Source organism: Lactuca sativa, chromosome 5 (assembly GCF_002870075.4).
Source record: "Lactuca sativa cultivar Salinas chromosome 5, Lsat_Salinas_v11, whole genome shotgun sequence".
NCBI classification, from domain to species: domain Eukaryota; kingdom Viridiplantae; phylum Streptophyta; class Magnoliopsida; order Asterales; family Asteraceae; genus Lactuca; species Lactuca sativa.
Genome location: NC_056627.2, coordinates 222854618 through 222871519, shown reverse-complemented (window position 1 = coordinate 222871519; position 16902 = coordinate 222854618). Strand labels below are relative to the sequence as shown.

General features: G+C 34.8%; 1 long non-coding RNA gene and 1 other non-coding gene across 2 annotated transcripts; one reads left to right on the top strand and one right to left on the bottom strand.

Moving 5' to 3' along the window:
- The first annotated feature begins 204 nt into the window (after positions 1-204).
- On the top strand, positions 205-1827 carry LOC122198074 (uncharacterized). Its single transcript, XR_006191907.2, has 2 exons — positions 205-1076; positions 1145-1827. It is a non-coding gene; the product is annotated as an uncharacterized LOC122198074 (long non-coding RNA).
- Positions 1828-12835: 11008 nt separating this feature from the next.
- Positions 12836-12942, bottom strand: LOC111878197 (small nucleolar RNA R71). Its single transcript, XR_002845653.1, has one exon. It is a non-coding gene; the product is annotated as a small nucleolar RNA R71 (small nucleolar RNA).
- Positions 12943-16902: the final 3960 nt, after the last annotated feature.

The window sequence follows — 16902 nt, the reverse complement described above, 5'->3', positions numbered from 1 at the left end:
CTGTCTACCATGTTTTAGTTTGAAATAAAATTCAACAAAATCCAACTTGTAGTTTAATCAAGTTGAAAACTTGTACAACAAGTAGTTGAATTTGGTCATAAAATCAAAGTTAAAGAAGGCCATGATTAGTCTATAAATATTCAAGAATGTGTGGTGGAAAATCTGAATTGGAAATCCAATTCGTAGTTGTGAGTTCCATTTTAATTAGTTGTTTTTTTTTTATCAATAGAAAAGTAGTACAGTATTTTTTATGTTACAACCCTTACAAAATGTAGATACGAGAAACACTACTTACTATAAAAAAAAATGGTAACTAAATGCGTAAATTATTTTTATAATGATTAAATCATTAAATCGAGAATACGCATGAAAAAAATATACCTTATAATCTTATATTTAGGGTAAATTACACGAATGGTCCATGTGATTTAGGATAATCTGCGTGTTTGATCCCTAACAACTTTTTTTAACTCGGATCATCACTATTTTATATTTTTATTGCATGATTGGTCCTTTTCCGTTCTAAAATGACTATTATGTCCTTATATTTTTTTTAACCGTTTTAATATTTTTTATTTACTCATTATTTATAGATAAACGAAATGTAATATAAATATAAAATAAAATAATAAAGAATAAAAACCCTATAGCTTCGTTCCTTCTCCCAGATCTTCATGCTTCACCTTCCTCCATCACTGCCTCTCACCATCTTCGTCTCTTTCCCGTTCCAGATTCCGGTGACCCGATCTTTCTCCTCCTCACACCCTCTCCAATTGTCCGTTCACGCTCAATCGTTCAATTTGATAACCCGATCTGAAACTCAACCCAGTTGAGAACTAAACCCATCTGAAACATAATGAAAGCAGAGGGCAAGACGAAGGCAAAATTATCGATGGTTGGTGGATTTTCTGAAAATTGATTCTCACCACTCGTTCGATTCGATTTCTCAGACATCAGAGGGACATTATAAAGATCGAGATGCACGTGAATCATGATATGTTCACACTCCTTCAATCTCCAAGTTTCCCTAAATTGTTTGGATTTTGATTTATTTGACTAAACTACAGGATATTCAGGTGGCAGAGTTTTTCGATAATATTTTATGTTGTTTTTGAAAGTTTCAGTGACGATAGACGATGTTCAGGTGACATAGGGTGCATTGGTGGAGGTTGCAGTGATGACAGGTTGTGGTGGCGATGATGAGTGGAAGTGGTGTCGGAGATGGAGATGGTGTTGGAATCTATTGGACAGAGAGGATGTGGGATTTACAGGTTTGAAGATCCGATCTCCCAAAGCGATATCTGATTTGCAGGTTTGAGAATAAAGCTTGAAATCCAGTTTTGTTTCAAAGCCTTGTGTTGTGTATGTAATCATCGGAAACACAAAGGGGCAGAGGTGTACGACAGGGGACGGTGGTTGGGGAAGGAGGGGTGCCGATGATGAAGTTCTGAAGCGAAGGAAGAAAAGAACGAGTGGGACCCACACGTATAAAAAAAATCTTATAACCCTTTAGTTAATAATAAGCAATAAGTTAAAATAATGCATAAGGGTATATTGGTCTTTTCATGTTGGTTGGGGACCAAAATCGCAACAAACACAAACATCAGGGATGGTCCGTGTTAAAAATTCTTTCTAGGGACCAACCGTGCAGACTTCCCAAAACCACATGGACCATTTGTGTAATTTACCCTTATATTTATTGTCAGTGAATAAACAAGAAAAAAAAGATTGAGTATATGTATAAATAAAAATGTGATTTACCGAAGAATGATGAAAAATATAAATGTTACACGATTATTATCTCTAATGAAAGACATGTTGCAACTAGTGTCTAAAATTTGAATTGGGGTGTCTATATAGCACGATCCATATGATTGAGATTGAATTGTCTAATTATCAAGGGTTGTCTAATTAGTAAAAGTGAGGTGTCTTTTTAGCCAACCTCTTATGTTTATCCAACTTCAAGGAAATTCGGATAAAAGCTCATGACAAACCTATGCATAACGCATGGCAAACCTATGCATCACCTTTGGGTGCCTAACCAAAGAGGCAGTTTGGCCTTGACACTTCAGAAGAAAGACATGTTGTAACTAGTGTGTAGTTCCCAGAAAAGAGTATGCATGGTGTGAATACCTAGCCAATCTAAGACAAGAAGTATGTGTACAAAGGCATAACGAAATGAGTATAATTCATTTAATGCTTGATGTTTCAGTATGTACTCAAAAACGATGCAGAAACGATATTTCTTGGGAAGGGACATTGTCACCGAAAATGACACTACCTTGTTTTTGTAACTAAATCCAACTTGGATTTGACACGGCATGTCAATCACAATCTACATATAAATATTCTAAATCATCTGCTTAATAATCTTCTCACCTAGTTTCTGTTGGAATAGTGTCTAAGGCTGTAACTATATTAGGCAAGTATTTGATCCGATTGTGCATGGTCCTTTTGGGTTGCCTTCACCATAGCAACTTGATAGGATGATTTATTAAGAGAGAGTAAATATTATTTATATATTATGAGAATAATATAATGAATAATATATTTGTTATTTGATTAATATAAGTCATAGAATTAATTAGAATTAATTTGGTGACTTAAAGAAGTTAATTAAATAAAGGGGTATAAACTGTCAATTGGTTGATAGTTAAACTTTAGACTGTAAATCCTTATTGATATAGGATTGGACGACTTCTAGGGCTATGATAAGCCAAAATCGTCCAAAGGGTTATCAAGGAAAGGATATGGATTAACTTAAAGTCTAAGTTATCCAATTAAGGTTTAAGTTGTAACCCTTAAGGAGTCTACAAGTATAAATAGACCCTATGGCTGATGGAATTCGACACTTGACCTAAAGTAAGGAACCTCTGGTTGAAATTCCTCCCCTCTCCTCTCTCCTAAATCATTCTTCTTGCTATTGGTATTTGTAAGCCATTAGAGGAGTGACATTTGTGACTCTAGAAGCTCCAAGACCTCAAGATCAACAAGGAACTCAAAGGTATGATTCTAGATCTGTTTCAATGTTGTTATTTAACCTAATTAGTCATTAGAAGACTTGGATTCAAAGCATGTTTATTAGAAAGCCTAGATCCAAGCATTAGGGTTTTGCATGCACACATAGGAAAGTTCTTATGGCTAAAAACCCATCAGTTTCATAATTGACATTTTAATATATCATGTTATTCATAATAACTTGTACTTCATAGCGGATTCTTAAGGATCAACCCAAAGATGCAACTAATGGTTTGGTATTGTCCACATGTTTAGGTTGCCATCTTCGTAACCCACCTTCAAAGATTCGACTTCCCAAATTTTGGTAGCAACATTTGGCTCCAGCCATGGGACGCCAAGATAAACAACCATGAACAACCAGGCGGTCACAATTGTTTGGTACATTTAGTGACTGTTAATATTTGTCGTGAATAACCCCATGGGTTACTCTCTCTCTCTCTCTCTCTCTCTCTCTCTCTCTCTCTCTATATATATATATATATATATATATATATATATATATATATATTGTCACACCCCAAAACCGAGAACGGCGGAAACGTTCTGGGGCGGAGGACGCCATGTAAAGTATCACAACAATGCAAAGTAGTAAACAAGCAACAACATCATCCATTGCATTAATAGTATAATTTTAATTAAAAGTGTGTTCTTTCATAGTATAAAACATCATAATGAATAATCAAAATAAAAGATGAGTCTTGACTGCTCCGTCTTCACAAAACTTGGTCGTCATACGTGTCTATTTGTGACCTGAGAATACAAGTTATTTTGAAAGTGAGTATTAGCAATAAAGCTGGTGAATTCATTAGTATTTTAATGTCATTGATTTGTAAGTGAAACTTGTAATAAAAGACTTATAATTGTTTTAAGGAAAAGTTTTTATAAGTATGAAAATGTTTGTAAGTAATCGTAAACGTTTGAAAACCCTAGAAAATCTCATATTTCCTACTAGTATAAAAAGTAGTCTTCTACCAAGACCCGACTGTTTTGAAAGAAGCCTTCTACCAAGACCTGACTGTTTTGAAAGTAGCCTTCTACCAAGACCCGACTGTTTTGAAAGTAGCATTCTACCAAGACCCGACTGATTTGAAAGTATGCATCACTGTAAATGTGACGGTTTTCCCTTGTATAACTATTATTATTATAAAACTATCGGCTACCTCATCATTTATGTGTATGTGTCACAATATAAAGGTAATAAGGAAAATAGTCTAACTATATCAAATATATTCCACCTCGTCATTTATGTGAATGTGTCACAAAGTAAAGGTAAGAAGGAAAATAATATAATAACTAAAATTGTATCCTTTTGTACTAGGATATTCACGGCGTGGTAACTCGCCAAACAGTACAACCGTAGACACCCGTCGATGTACATTTTCCCTACTGTAGCTAACAGCCTTGGGGGTGGAATGGTAAGTCCTGAAACGTATGTAATAGAATCTATGTAATAGTATCTATGTAAACGTATCTATGTAATCGTATCTATGTAAACGTATCTATGTAATAAAGCGAGCTAGCCGTCCTAAGTCCTTTAAACATTACTTCTATAACTATACATATATAGGCATGAATTTGACAATATAAAAGTATAAAAGATGTTTTGTAAAACCTTTAAAAAGTTTAATAACTAAGAAATGATGACTTGATGTCAGTTTGTAAAACGATTTGAAGCAGTTTGTTTGATAAGAACGGTTTTAAGTATAAGGAAACCTTTGTTTGAAACACAATTGTAAGAGAGTTTGAAAGGAAACATACAGTATGTAAGATAGTTTGATAAAGAGTTTTAACATGTAAAAACGTTTGAGAAAAGCCATTCGAAGTAATCTGTTTGGTGAAACAGCTAAAAGCGTAGTAAATCCATTTGTATGCTAGTTATTAATCACATGTGATTATGTACTAACTAGCATGATTCAACTTGTATTCCCCCCCCCCCCCCCCATAAAATCATTTATAAACATTTAAAAACATTTAAAAGGGTTATTTAAGGGGTATGAACTCACCTGCAGTGAGTGGATCGTATGGAAGTGTCGGACAAGTGTTTGGTGTCAAGTGAAGACTTAAACACACACAATGATCCTAATAACATATAAAGACATATGTATATATACAATTAGTGATTATAACACTAATTAGACAAGTAATAACATCCTAATGCGCGAAAAACACTTTGGTCAAAGTGTTAGAAGGCTATTGGGTTGCAACAAAGGAGTACAAGGCTTCGTATTTGAGTTTATGGTCCATAGACCATACTTGTTGGAGTTTACGACCCAGTGTAGTTTACTCCTGGCCGTAAACTATCTAATGGGTCTCCATTTGAGGCTTGAAGGCAAGATGTCTTAAGTGGTTAAGTGTTCCAAGGCTTAAACAAGAGGCTAGGTGAGTTTAAGGTCCAAGAATGACCCTAACTTGTGTTTACGGCCTGGGGACCACTTCCCCATGAGTTTACGGTCGTAAACTCATGGTAGGAAGTACCATATCGTTGCTTGAAGTCCCTAGTTCAATGGTGGTTGGTTCTATGATAAGTTCTAGTCAATTAGAAGGAGGAAAGGGCATCATTGCACCCTTATAGGGAGTTCTATGATAAATCCATTTGTATGCTAGTTATTAATCACATGTGATTGATGTACTAACTAGCATGATTAAACTTGTATTCCCCCCCCCCCCATAAATGCATTTATAAACATTTAAAAACATTTAAAAGGGTTATTTATCCCTAACTTGTGTTTACAGCCCGGGGACCACTTCCCCGTGAGTTTACGCATGGTAGGAAGTACCATATCGTTGCTTGAAGTCCCTAGTTCAATGGTGGTTGGTTCTATGATAAGTTCTAGTCAATTGGAAGGAGGAAAGGGCACCATTTTGCAATTATCTTATAATTACAATATTAGTCCCCTTAATTTAATTAATCTCTTTTGACGACAAAATTAATTCTAAATTAATTCTTGGCCAATATCAATTAAATAATATGATTTCTCTTTTAATAAATTATTCACATAATACATTAATAAATCATAATTAATCTCTTTCTCCATAATTCATCCAGTCAAGTTGCTTTGATGAAGACAACCCAAAAGGACCACGCTACTATCGGGTCAGGTACATACCAATTATAGTTATGGGCTTAGACACCTAATCCAACAATTAACAATATCACTCAATAATGATGCTTGAGCATATAGATCTAACAAATATTTGTCGTCAATAATCCCTTGGGTCACGATATCGTATATATATATATATATATATATATATATATATATATATATATATATATATAATGGATCTCATCCATATCTATACAATAACTCATAACAATCAATTCTTATCACGTTTACACATTCCAATTTGTCAATTATCGACTCCAGAAACTAAAGTGACCGGTAAGGGACCATATTCTTCACTTTGAATCACCATGATACAAAGTGTTGGAGAAGGAACTATGAAAAGTATAGAATAAATGGAAGAACTCAAGGAATTTAGGAAACATCAAACATTGAAGAAAGAACTCAAGACGAGGGAGGAAATTCCATAAAAAGGAAGAGAGGCCATGATGCAGATATTCTTGTACCCTAATGATACATATATTTTGTACACATCCTCTTTAAAAGAATAAGTTGCTTGAAACACTAAATAGAGAAACGAGTTAAAGAAAAAAAGCCTAAACAAAGAAGAAGAAGAAAACACCATCCCCCAATAAGAAGGTTTCGTAGATTTCCATAAAGATTTCGATACATCGTGATTTAAGTCCCTCTTCATCAACGACATCTATTAGGCATACATACCAAAACAACTCAAAGGGCCAACACTTAAGGCATACGACAAGACATGAGATCTGAATTACTATGTATCCAAATTTACATGGCCAATCTAAACTATCTTATGGTTCAAATTTGTGGTGCGTCTTTTTTGTGGGGACCCTTGATGGGTCTACATGATAATAGCCAGAAAGTTTTCCACATTAAAACATCAAAACCTATAAAGAGCTTCATGAAAAATTCATGATTTGTTTCTTCCAAAAAAAGAAGATTCCAACAAAAAGCCCAATCCATATTTGTCTATAGGAAAAGGAAAGAAAGATCATAATCAATTCTCCTACCTATGTTGTGCATTAAGTAATTTTTTTTACATAAGAGGTTTCACTAGCCCCTAGTTCTAATGCTTAGGGGCAAAAGAGGCATAATACGTAATATAAGGGGCCCACCTGAGAATATATATGCAACTGACAATGGATCTTGATCCATGACCCATAAATCTCTATGGATTCTATACTTTTGGTAAAGTTTGGCTAAAGATGCAAAAGAGTTCATAAAAAAGTGTGTTTCCTATGAAAAATATGCAAACATTATGGATAAACCAAATGTCAAGATGATAACTATTTCGAGCCCATAGTCATTTTATCAAAGAGTAATAAATATCATGAGACCATTCCCAAAAGATCCAGGGAAAGTGAAAAAATGTAGATGTTGCCATAGAATGGTTCATAAAGTGGGTAGAAGTAGAACCCATTCCAAAAATCACGTGACAACATGTTAAAAAAATTCATAGAAACAAATCATGTGTTGATTTGAGATTCCTCAAATGATAATTAGTGACAATGGCAATAAATCTTCTAACGAACCATTTAAAAGTTGGTGTGCGAGATTCAATATAAGGCATAACTTTACGTTGGTCGCACCTTCTCTGGTAAAGATACAAACCTAAGTTGCCATTCAAACAATTATGAAAGGACTGAAAACATGTTGGAAATGCAAAAGGAAGATGGTTATATGAATTACAAAGTATAGTAAAGTTAGTAAGGAGTCGAACACGGGGAACAAAATTTCTAACAAAATTAATTGCTACTAATTAAACTAAAAAAAAGTAACTGTGATTTGGGGGTTTTTTATTTGATTATGCAAGTACAAAAAACTTAAATTTCAACCAAATAATTAACTAAAATTACTTTTTAATAAATCAAACAAGCATAAAATGATTTTTGAACCACGATTAAAAAGCACTTCCGTTTAGTTTCGAATCACTTTACCCTATGGTTGATTTCTACTACATTGGATTAATTATGTTGGTTACCAATTATTAATGTTACTAGTACTCTTAGTCTGATTTCCTAGCTTTTACCAATTTATGAACTATTATTACATTAATCATGCAACAAATGGACACCAAATTTATTTAAAGGTAAACCGCACCCTACAGGAAGTGAACCTGATCGAGTATAGTATAGTTTTGATTAGCAAGGGTGTTGAACTCAATAGGAACGGTAGTGAATTAACATTAGAATATTTGATTATAGGTTATACTAAATCCATGGAAGCAATAAAAATAGGGTTTTTTTTAATTAAATCTCAATTAATAAATAAACTAACTAGATAAACTAACTGGAAACGAATCACTTCACGTACTTTGGTTTAGTTTAGATTACTTCACAAAATCATGGTTAACTTTGTTAATAGTGCAATGGATCTATTAGTTGGTTACCGAATTCTAATATGACTAGTTATCTTAATCAAATTTCCTAGTACTAATAATTAATGAACAACTAACACAATGATAATTTAATTAGTGAACACATAATTAATTTAATATATTCGGATTATGAATGATATGATCTAGTGATTTTTCATCAATGGTCATGAAAATCAATCGAATCATAACATGGATATCTAAGCTCTTTAACACAGCCAATGTCATAGATTACCATTACCCAACCCTAGGATTTGGTCAATCTATAGTCCTGACAGTTTAATGATAATAAATGAATTAATATTCAAGTTAATGTAATTAGATTGATCATCTTAACTACACATAACTCATCAATAAGCAATAAAAATCATAATGTTAACATGATAGGTGATGATCAGTCAAACACAATTAATAACCAAACTAATAAAATCCAAAATCATTGAAATCAACACATAAATTTGAGTTTCATCTACGCCAAACGAAAGAAACATGTTTTAACACCCAAATTTAGAAAGTAAAAACAAAAATAGAAACAATTGGAATGATAATCATGGTCAGCACAACAAAACGAATGTTTCCTATCATGAATAAGCTCTTGAATCCTTCATATCTTTGCTCCATATTAGCTAAACAGCCCTCCAGCCACCTTCTAGACCCTCAAAATGGAACTTTTGTGGTTTATTTTCATAGGGAACGAAATAGGGCTCAAGATATGTTATTAGGGATAATTTTTGGCTCTAGTTATAGGTTTCATCTTTTCCACGGCGTGGAGAAAGTCTTGCCATTCCATGGGAGATGGTTTCTTCGCGTCCACATAATTTTGCAATTTACCACGCTGTGGAAACGCTTATCCATGCCGTGGGAACTAGGAATCAGAATTTTTCACAAAAATGGATGTCGTCCAAAAAAAATTTAGTTTCCGAAACATTTTGAATCTCTTCAATCGTAGTTACGAGTCATGAGATATGGTCAACAGACCAATGAGGGGTCAACCTGCTAGCAACATCCTTTTGTATAATTTTTTCAACCCCTTTCTCCTCCTTTTGCATCCCAACTTTCATTTTAATGTAATCGATCATTTCATATCATATTAAGTATCACATGTCTTAAAAATATAACATTTTTACTCAAATATATTAGGATAATGGCCTAAAATACATAGTTGAATAAGCCCATATCAAAATACCCCACTCTAATCATTTGCTTGTCCCCAAGAAAAATAGATTCATTATGAGTTTATTTTAATACCACCACATCAAAACCTTGCTCACCCACAACACACATAATAACCCAATTTGAATTCACCAATTATGTTTCACCTCAATGCATATATTTCTGTCCAAAGCTTAATTACTTCTCAAATCCTAAATACTAACAATCCTCATAAACATTCCCAACTCACTTTGAACAATATTCATTTCGGCATCCCTCTGAATACATCCTCATAAAACTTTCTTAACCTCAAGGTATTTTTTTAGTTCCCAAGCATACATACAATAAAATAATATAGAAACAAAAGTTACAATGTTGACTACTGCTTTTGACAATTTGCCTTATTTATTCACTTCTTCAAGATCATCAAAAATTGATAGTAATTATTTTCTCGAACACTTTTACAATTTTTTTTCTCTTTTTTTCACTACTTTTTTCACTATTTTTTCATACCTCACCTTTTTTCTCTTAACTATAAACCTAAAAGAAAAAGATGTGCTTAAGCTTGGAAACTTAACTTTAACCCTTATTGGTTAAAGACATTAGTCTTAAAGGAAATGACTACATAAATTTTTCTGGATACATTTCAAGTACACGATGCAAAACATATTATGTCCCTCAAACTACACAAGTTCACATTTTTTTCTCATGATTTCACTAGAACTGGGAAGCCACAAATATATTTAACAAATTGGATCAATTAAATTTTTAGAATTCTCTTCAAGTTATCCCACATAACACTAGCAAACTTAGCTCTAACGCAAGAATATTGATATTTGCATAATTAGCTATATTTTTAGTATAGATTTATATCATTATTAGCTAATTATTTACATATTATCGACAAAAGGTACTTAATAATGTTCAAATTGTATTTTCAGTCCAGAAGGGAAGCTCGGAAGCAAAAGGAAGCAGGAGTTACGATCGAAAGCTCGGGAATGGAAGAAGGAAGGAAAATGCTTAAGTCTGAACCTACTCAACGAGTAGGGACGACTGCTCGACGAGTACATATGAAGGTTCACGAAGAAATACGCGAAGTCCTTGCCGCATACGGATTCTTCAAAGGGACTCAACGAGTCGGTAGGCTACTCGACGAGTAGCCCCTGTTTTGAGACATCTATAAATAGAAGCCACAAAATCCGAATGAAGGCCCTCTCTGGCTTTTGGAGAACTTACTTGGTGACTAAGGAACTTGCTGGAGATCAGAAGAACGCGTGAAGAACCCTAATCCTTTAATCTCGAAAGAATAAGGCAATCTAGTTAATTTTCCACTTTACATTTGAATAGAAATGTTTGGTTTATTTAGATTCGTTTTTAGGTTTTCATATACTGAAATCATGAACTAAATTAGTTAGTTTCTGTTTAGGGAAGACGAATTTTCTCCTCTGGTTTGATACTCTCTTTTGATTAATTGTTAATTGGTGATTTTGTTAAATTAAGCTTGTTAAAGACCCTTATGCATTAACCATAACTATTTTCTGTTAATTGCTAAGTAATTAAGCTGCATGAACATCTCTTGATTGCTTATCTCATATAAATTTATGTGAACACATTGCTATATGCCTAGGAATAATGAATATGAAACTAGGATTAACTAGAGAATGGGTAAATTAATGTGTGAGCATGATTGATACACCATCAACAAGAGGTTAATTGAATCACCAATTCAATTAACTAATTACAAGTCTTATTTAATCCGAATAATTGAACTAGGAGGTTTATTAGTTTAATCACTTGATCACTGCTTAAATTAATCTATTTTCTAAGGATTGGTAATAACGAATGTGAATCTAATCACCATAATCGGTAACCAATAACAATTAATCTATTACATTAACATAAAAATTAACCATAGGAGTAAATGAGGTGAACCTAAACAGAAACCCTTTTTGATCATTGACTGTGGTTGTTTTTACGTGTTTTCAGCTATTAGCTGATTAGTTAAGTTTTAGTTAAAGTTTCTAGTCTTGTAAAACTAGAGAAAACCCTATTTTCATTACTTGTCTTTTAGATAATATTAGTTATTAGTTTTAATTTTGCGTTCCCTGAGTTCGATACCCTACTTATTTAGCCATACCACAATTGATAGGTCCACTGCCTTTTGTGTGTTAATTTTATAATTAAAAGTAGGTTTAAAACTAGTTGAGTTCACACACATCAAGTTTTTGGCGCCATTGTCGGGGAACGGTTCAAAAATTAATTCTAATTTCTAGTATTATCGATTATTTGTGTGAGATTTATCTTGCACAAAGTTATTTCTTAGGTAATTTAGTAATTAGGATAAGTTTTAATAGTTTTTTGTTTTTAGAAGTTAGTAAGTAATTTTTCTGTTTCTGCTCTGAACTCGCCGAGTGCAATCGAAGCGACTCGGCGAGTCCATCGCTGTTACACAGTTTCGCATTTTACTTTACTTTATTTTTCATTTTACGCATTTTTCTTGTCTTGTTTGCAGGAATTACATGACCAGAGGATCCAACACACCCCTGGTTCCTCCACTCGAAGACCCAGAATCCGCTTTAAGGAAAAACAAAGGCAAGGAGGTTGAAAGCTCTAATACACCTAAGAAATCACCTTTGAAGAGCTTGAAAACAGTTTTTAGGAAGAAAAAGAACAAGAAGGCAGGAGAGGCTAGCAATCAAAAGAGCGAAGAAAGCAAGTTAGAGAATATTGAAGATAATCCAAAAGAAGTCGAATTTGAATACGACTATGAAACCGAATACGAAGAAGAAAGCGAATTTGAAGGAGAACTAGCTAATCCCATGGCTAAAATCGATGAAGTTCCCATGGGAGAATGGAATAAGAGAATAAGTGACGATACCAGCCCGGGACTTGTGCAACCCGCAATCCCGCTACTGCCACTTTCGAACTAAAGGGCCACATACTTGCTTAACTCAAGGAAATTCCCTTCTACGGAAAAGACCACGAAGATGCATATAAACACTTGGAGAAGGTCAACGATGTGGCTGATTATTTTAATGTTCCAAATGTGCCTCGTAAAACCCAGCTGCTTCGTATGCTTCCAGTTACATTCAAAGGTGTTGCAAAGGATTGGCTCAAGTCACTCCCTCCCAGATCCATCACTACATGGGCTAAGATGAAAGAAGAATTTATTGACCAATTTTGCCCACCTTCGAAAATAGCCAAGTTAAAGAAAGCTATTGCCAACTTTGAACAACAAGCTGGAGAATCCCTTTATAACGCATGGGAGAGATACAAAAGTCTACTAAGGAATTGCCCACATTATGATCTTAATAGCCAACAAGAAGTCTCCATTTTCTATGATGGAGTCAATGTAACAACTAGGCAGCTCCTTGACTCGCAAGGACCCCTCACAAAGAAGGCACCCCCGGTGATCAAAGAACTAATTGAAGAACTGTCACACCCCGAAACCGCAGGCGGAAACGTTCCGGGGCGGAGGACGTCATGAAGTATCGTAACCAATGTACACAGTAAGCATAGTAAACACAAAACATTACATTACATAGATTCATTACATTTGTTTGAAAGTAAAGTAATACAAGTTTTCTAGTTACATAAGTTAATCCAAAATATGACGAGACTTCCATACGCTCCGTCTTCTGCAAAAGAACGCGGGATACCTATCTAAGGAGAACCTGAGAATACAAGCAGTTTAAAAATCGGCATAAAGCTAGTGATTTCATAAGTGTTTTGTTTTCTGAGAATGAATATGTTTCCTTTGGTTTTTCTGAAAAGTTGTTATCCAAGAAAATCTCATATTTTCTTATAAAGACAATTTAGTTAAAGTTCTGAATTTCCGTTAAATACAACAGTGTATAGTTTAATACATAAAACTATATATTGAAACCACTGGGAATACCATCCAGTACAACAGTAGATATTTTTAATACATAAAAATATAGATTGAATACCATGGGAATACCATCACGTACTAGATATAAGATAGTTTTAATACACAAAAACTATAGATTGAAATCCATGGGATTACTATCCCGTACTAGATATAAAAACCATGGGAATACCATCCCGTACTAGATATAAAAACCATGGGAATACCATCCCGAACTAGATATAAAATCATGGGAATACCATCCCGTACTAGATATAAAAAAACCATGGGAATACCATCATGTACTAGATATAAATTCTATAGATCAAAGATAGATATGAAAACCATCCGTGAATAAACTTATATTAATACGTATTGTGAGTCGGGGTAACCATGCTAATACGACAACGAGACCTCCTTGACGTTCTTCAGGCGTCGGACGATTTCCAGAATTTGTCACCCCAGGCGTGCCCGCCTAACTGTAGCTAGCAGTTAAGGTGTGGGATTGTCAGTCCCGAATAGATATATTCACAAATTCCACGCTCTCCCTCCAGGAGACTCTGGTTACACTTCCGAGGAGGATTTACTGATAACCCAAAGGGTTTAATGAAGATACTCTCACAAGCTAGTATTAAATTATGCACGGTGTACTCGGTTGTTATCAAACATACTAATCGTTTTGAAACATAATACAGTAAAAACAGTTTAATACGATGAAATTATCTGGCATAATACTCTAAATTAAACAGAGATAAACTGAATCAGACATAGTTTATCTATTAACTTTACATAAATTTGTGCTCGTAAAACAAGAACTGAAGATCCCAAATTATTCCCATAATAATTTGATTGTTTTGATTGTTTCCTTTACTATAATTGAAATCCATGTATTTATATTCAATAAAACATCCCTTATGCTCCGCATAATACATAAGGGGTAAAGATATCTACAAGTTAGCCAAATATTTATAGAAATACATCAGTTTTAAGTTTCAAAAACATTTATAGTTTTCTTGTATCCCCCCCCCCCTAAAAACATTGAAAAACACTGAAAAATGTGTAGGGGTATGAACTCACCAGACGAGAGATGTCGGTTGGATGCTAATAGTCAGTTCAGGGCTTGAAACACGCGAGGTTCCTATGTAATATGAATAGATACATAATTTGTATCTAATTAGACCTTGGTCTATTAATTAAATAAGAGTAAACAATTCTAGACGCGAAAACACTTCAATTCAAGTGTTTGGAGTGACCCGGGTGCATCTACGGACGTTTAGAGCATAGATATAGAGTTTGCTCTTCAAGAGTAAACTCATTGGAGAGATTACGGCCCTAAGACCATGTCCACATGAGTTCCCGGCCGTGAACTCATGGATGATGGGTTTTAAGGTGCTCAAGGGTTAAATATCACTTGGGGAATGTTGCTAGGATTAAATCTAAGGCATAAGGAAGGGTTAAACCACCAAAGGAATCATCAAAGGGAGTTTACGGCCGTGAACTAGGAGTTTATGGTCGTAAGCTCCTATACACTCCTTCTTTTAATGATTTGGTGGCCTTAGATCAATCATATGTGATTTAAACTTATTTTACAAGCCATAGAATGGATTTAGGGCATCATTGGACTATGTTTTAGGAGTTTACGGCCTAGGAACCTATCTTTGGGGGGTTTACGGCCGTAAGCTCCTATAGGAGTGGTTTTAATCAAGTTTAAGGCCCCTAAATCGATTGTGGTTGCTTCTAGACTTTAATCCAAGGCTTATGATGTGTTTAAGTGGCATCTTAACACTTTAAATTGAGTTTACTGCCCATTATATGGAGTTTATGGCCCAAGCATGTTCTTGGGCAGTAAACTCATGTTTACTCCCCAAATGTTGAGTTCAAGGTGTTCCAAGTCCATTCCAATAAGTCCTTAGGTCGATTCCAAGCTCCAAGAGTGGTTTGAGAGGGTTTTTGGGCTCCAAAACCCATTTCATATGTGTTCACAGCCCATGAGTGTTCCAGGGCCGTAAATACATGTTTATGGTCCTAAATCATAATTACACACGAATTTGAAGGTTGAAGAGATTATACAATGAGTTAGGATGGTTACCTTGATGATTTGAAGCTTGAATTTGGTGATTTTGGACCAAGAATGAGATTGTAGAGAGAGAGAGAGTAGTGAGAGAGGGTGAAAAAGCTTCAAATGGAAGCCTTTTGAACTTTAACTATGAATTAAGTTTGGGACATGGTGGAATTGTACCCGATACTGACGATCGAGGCTTTTGGTTGCACCCGATTAAGTTGTCGTAACCCGATATGGTCGAAACTAAAATTTTTCTAAATAATAACTTGGAATGTTTTCTTGGGTTTCTAACGTGTTTGGATACCAATTAAGTCATAACGGAAGTCTCAAAAATAATGACTTAATTTAAAAACTTAAACGGAACAATTCGAAAAAGATGAATTTTATGGACGGAAACGGGTTACGGCGATGGAGCAATCTTCCGGTTGTCACAAGAATTATCTAAGCACTCTAAAGAATACCATAACCCAAGGAATGACTTGACTTGAAAGGCGGTAAATTCCATTACCGATGACATGGCAGCAATGATGGCAAAGTTGGAAAGCATGGACCGAAGAATGACTAAGATGGACCAATCCATCCATGCTATTAGGGTAGGATGTGAAAACTGTAGAGGACCTCACCTTACAAAAGATTATGATCTTGATGAGAATGGGAACCGGAAGGTACTAGTGTGCTATTCAAGTGGTGATAGGTTTGATGATAATTGGCGAAAACCGAGGAAAGAATGGCTACCATATGATGAGTACTAAAAACAAGGGAAGAAAAGTATAAGCAAAAAGACAGAGGTTTTTACCAAAAGGAGGAACCAGTACATGAAAAGAAATCAGATTTGGAGGACATGCTTACAAGATTCGTAGCCGCATCTGAGAAAAGACACAATGATACCGATGCTACACTTAAAGATCAACAAAATATGTTGAGAGAACACCAACTTATGATAAAAGATCAACAAGCCTTGCTTAGGAATCAACAAGCATCTATTCTCAACATAGAAAAGCAACTGGGGCAACTTGCACAACAAGTGAATGAGAGAAGACCGGGTGGACTTCCGAGCAATACCGAAAGTAACCCGACAGGTGCACATATAAATATTATCACAACTAGGAGTGGGAAGATTATAACCCCTCTGACTCATATTCAGCATGAAGATCCTAAACTGGTGCAAGAGGATAAAGAAGAGCATGCAGAAACACAGAATCCCGACTCGACTCGCCGAGTCGAAGATATGGACTCGACGAGTCCCCCATCTGAACAGAAAAACCAGCCTCCGGTTAAGCCATATCAGCCTCCACTTCCCTTTCCGGCTCGAGCTAGACAAGAAAAAAATGAAGTAGAC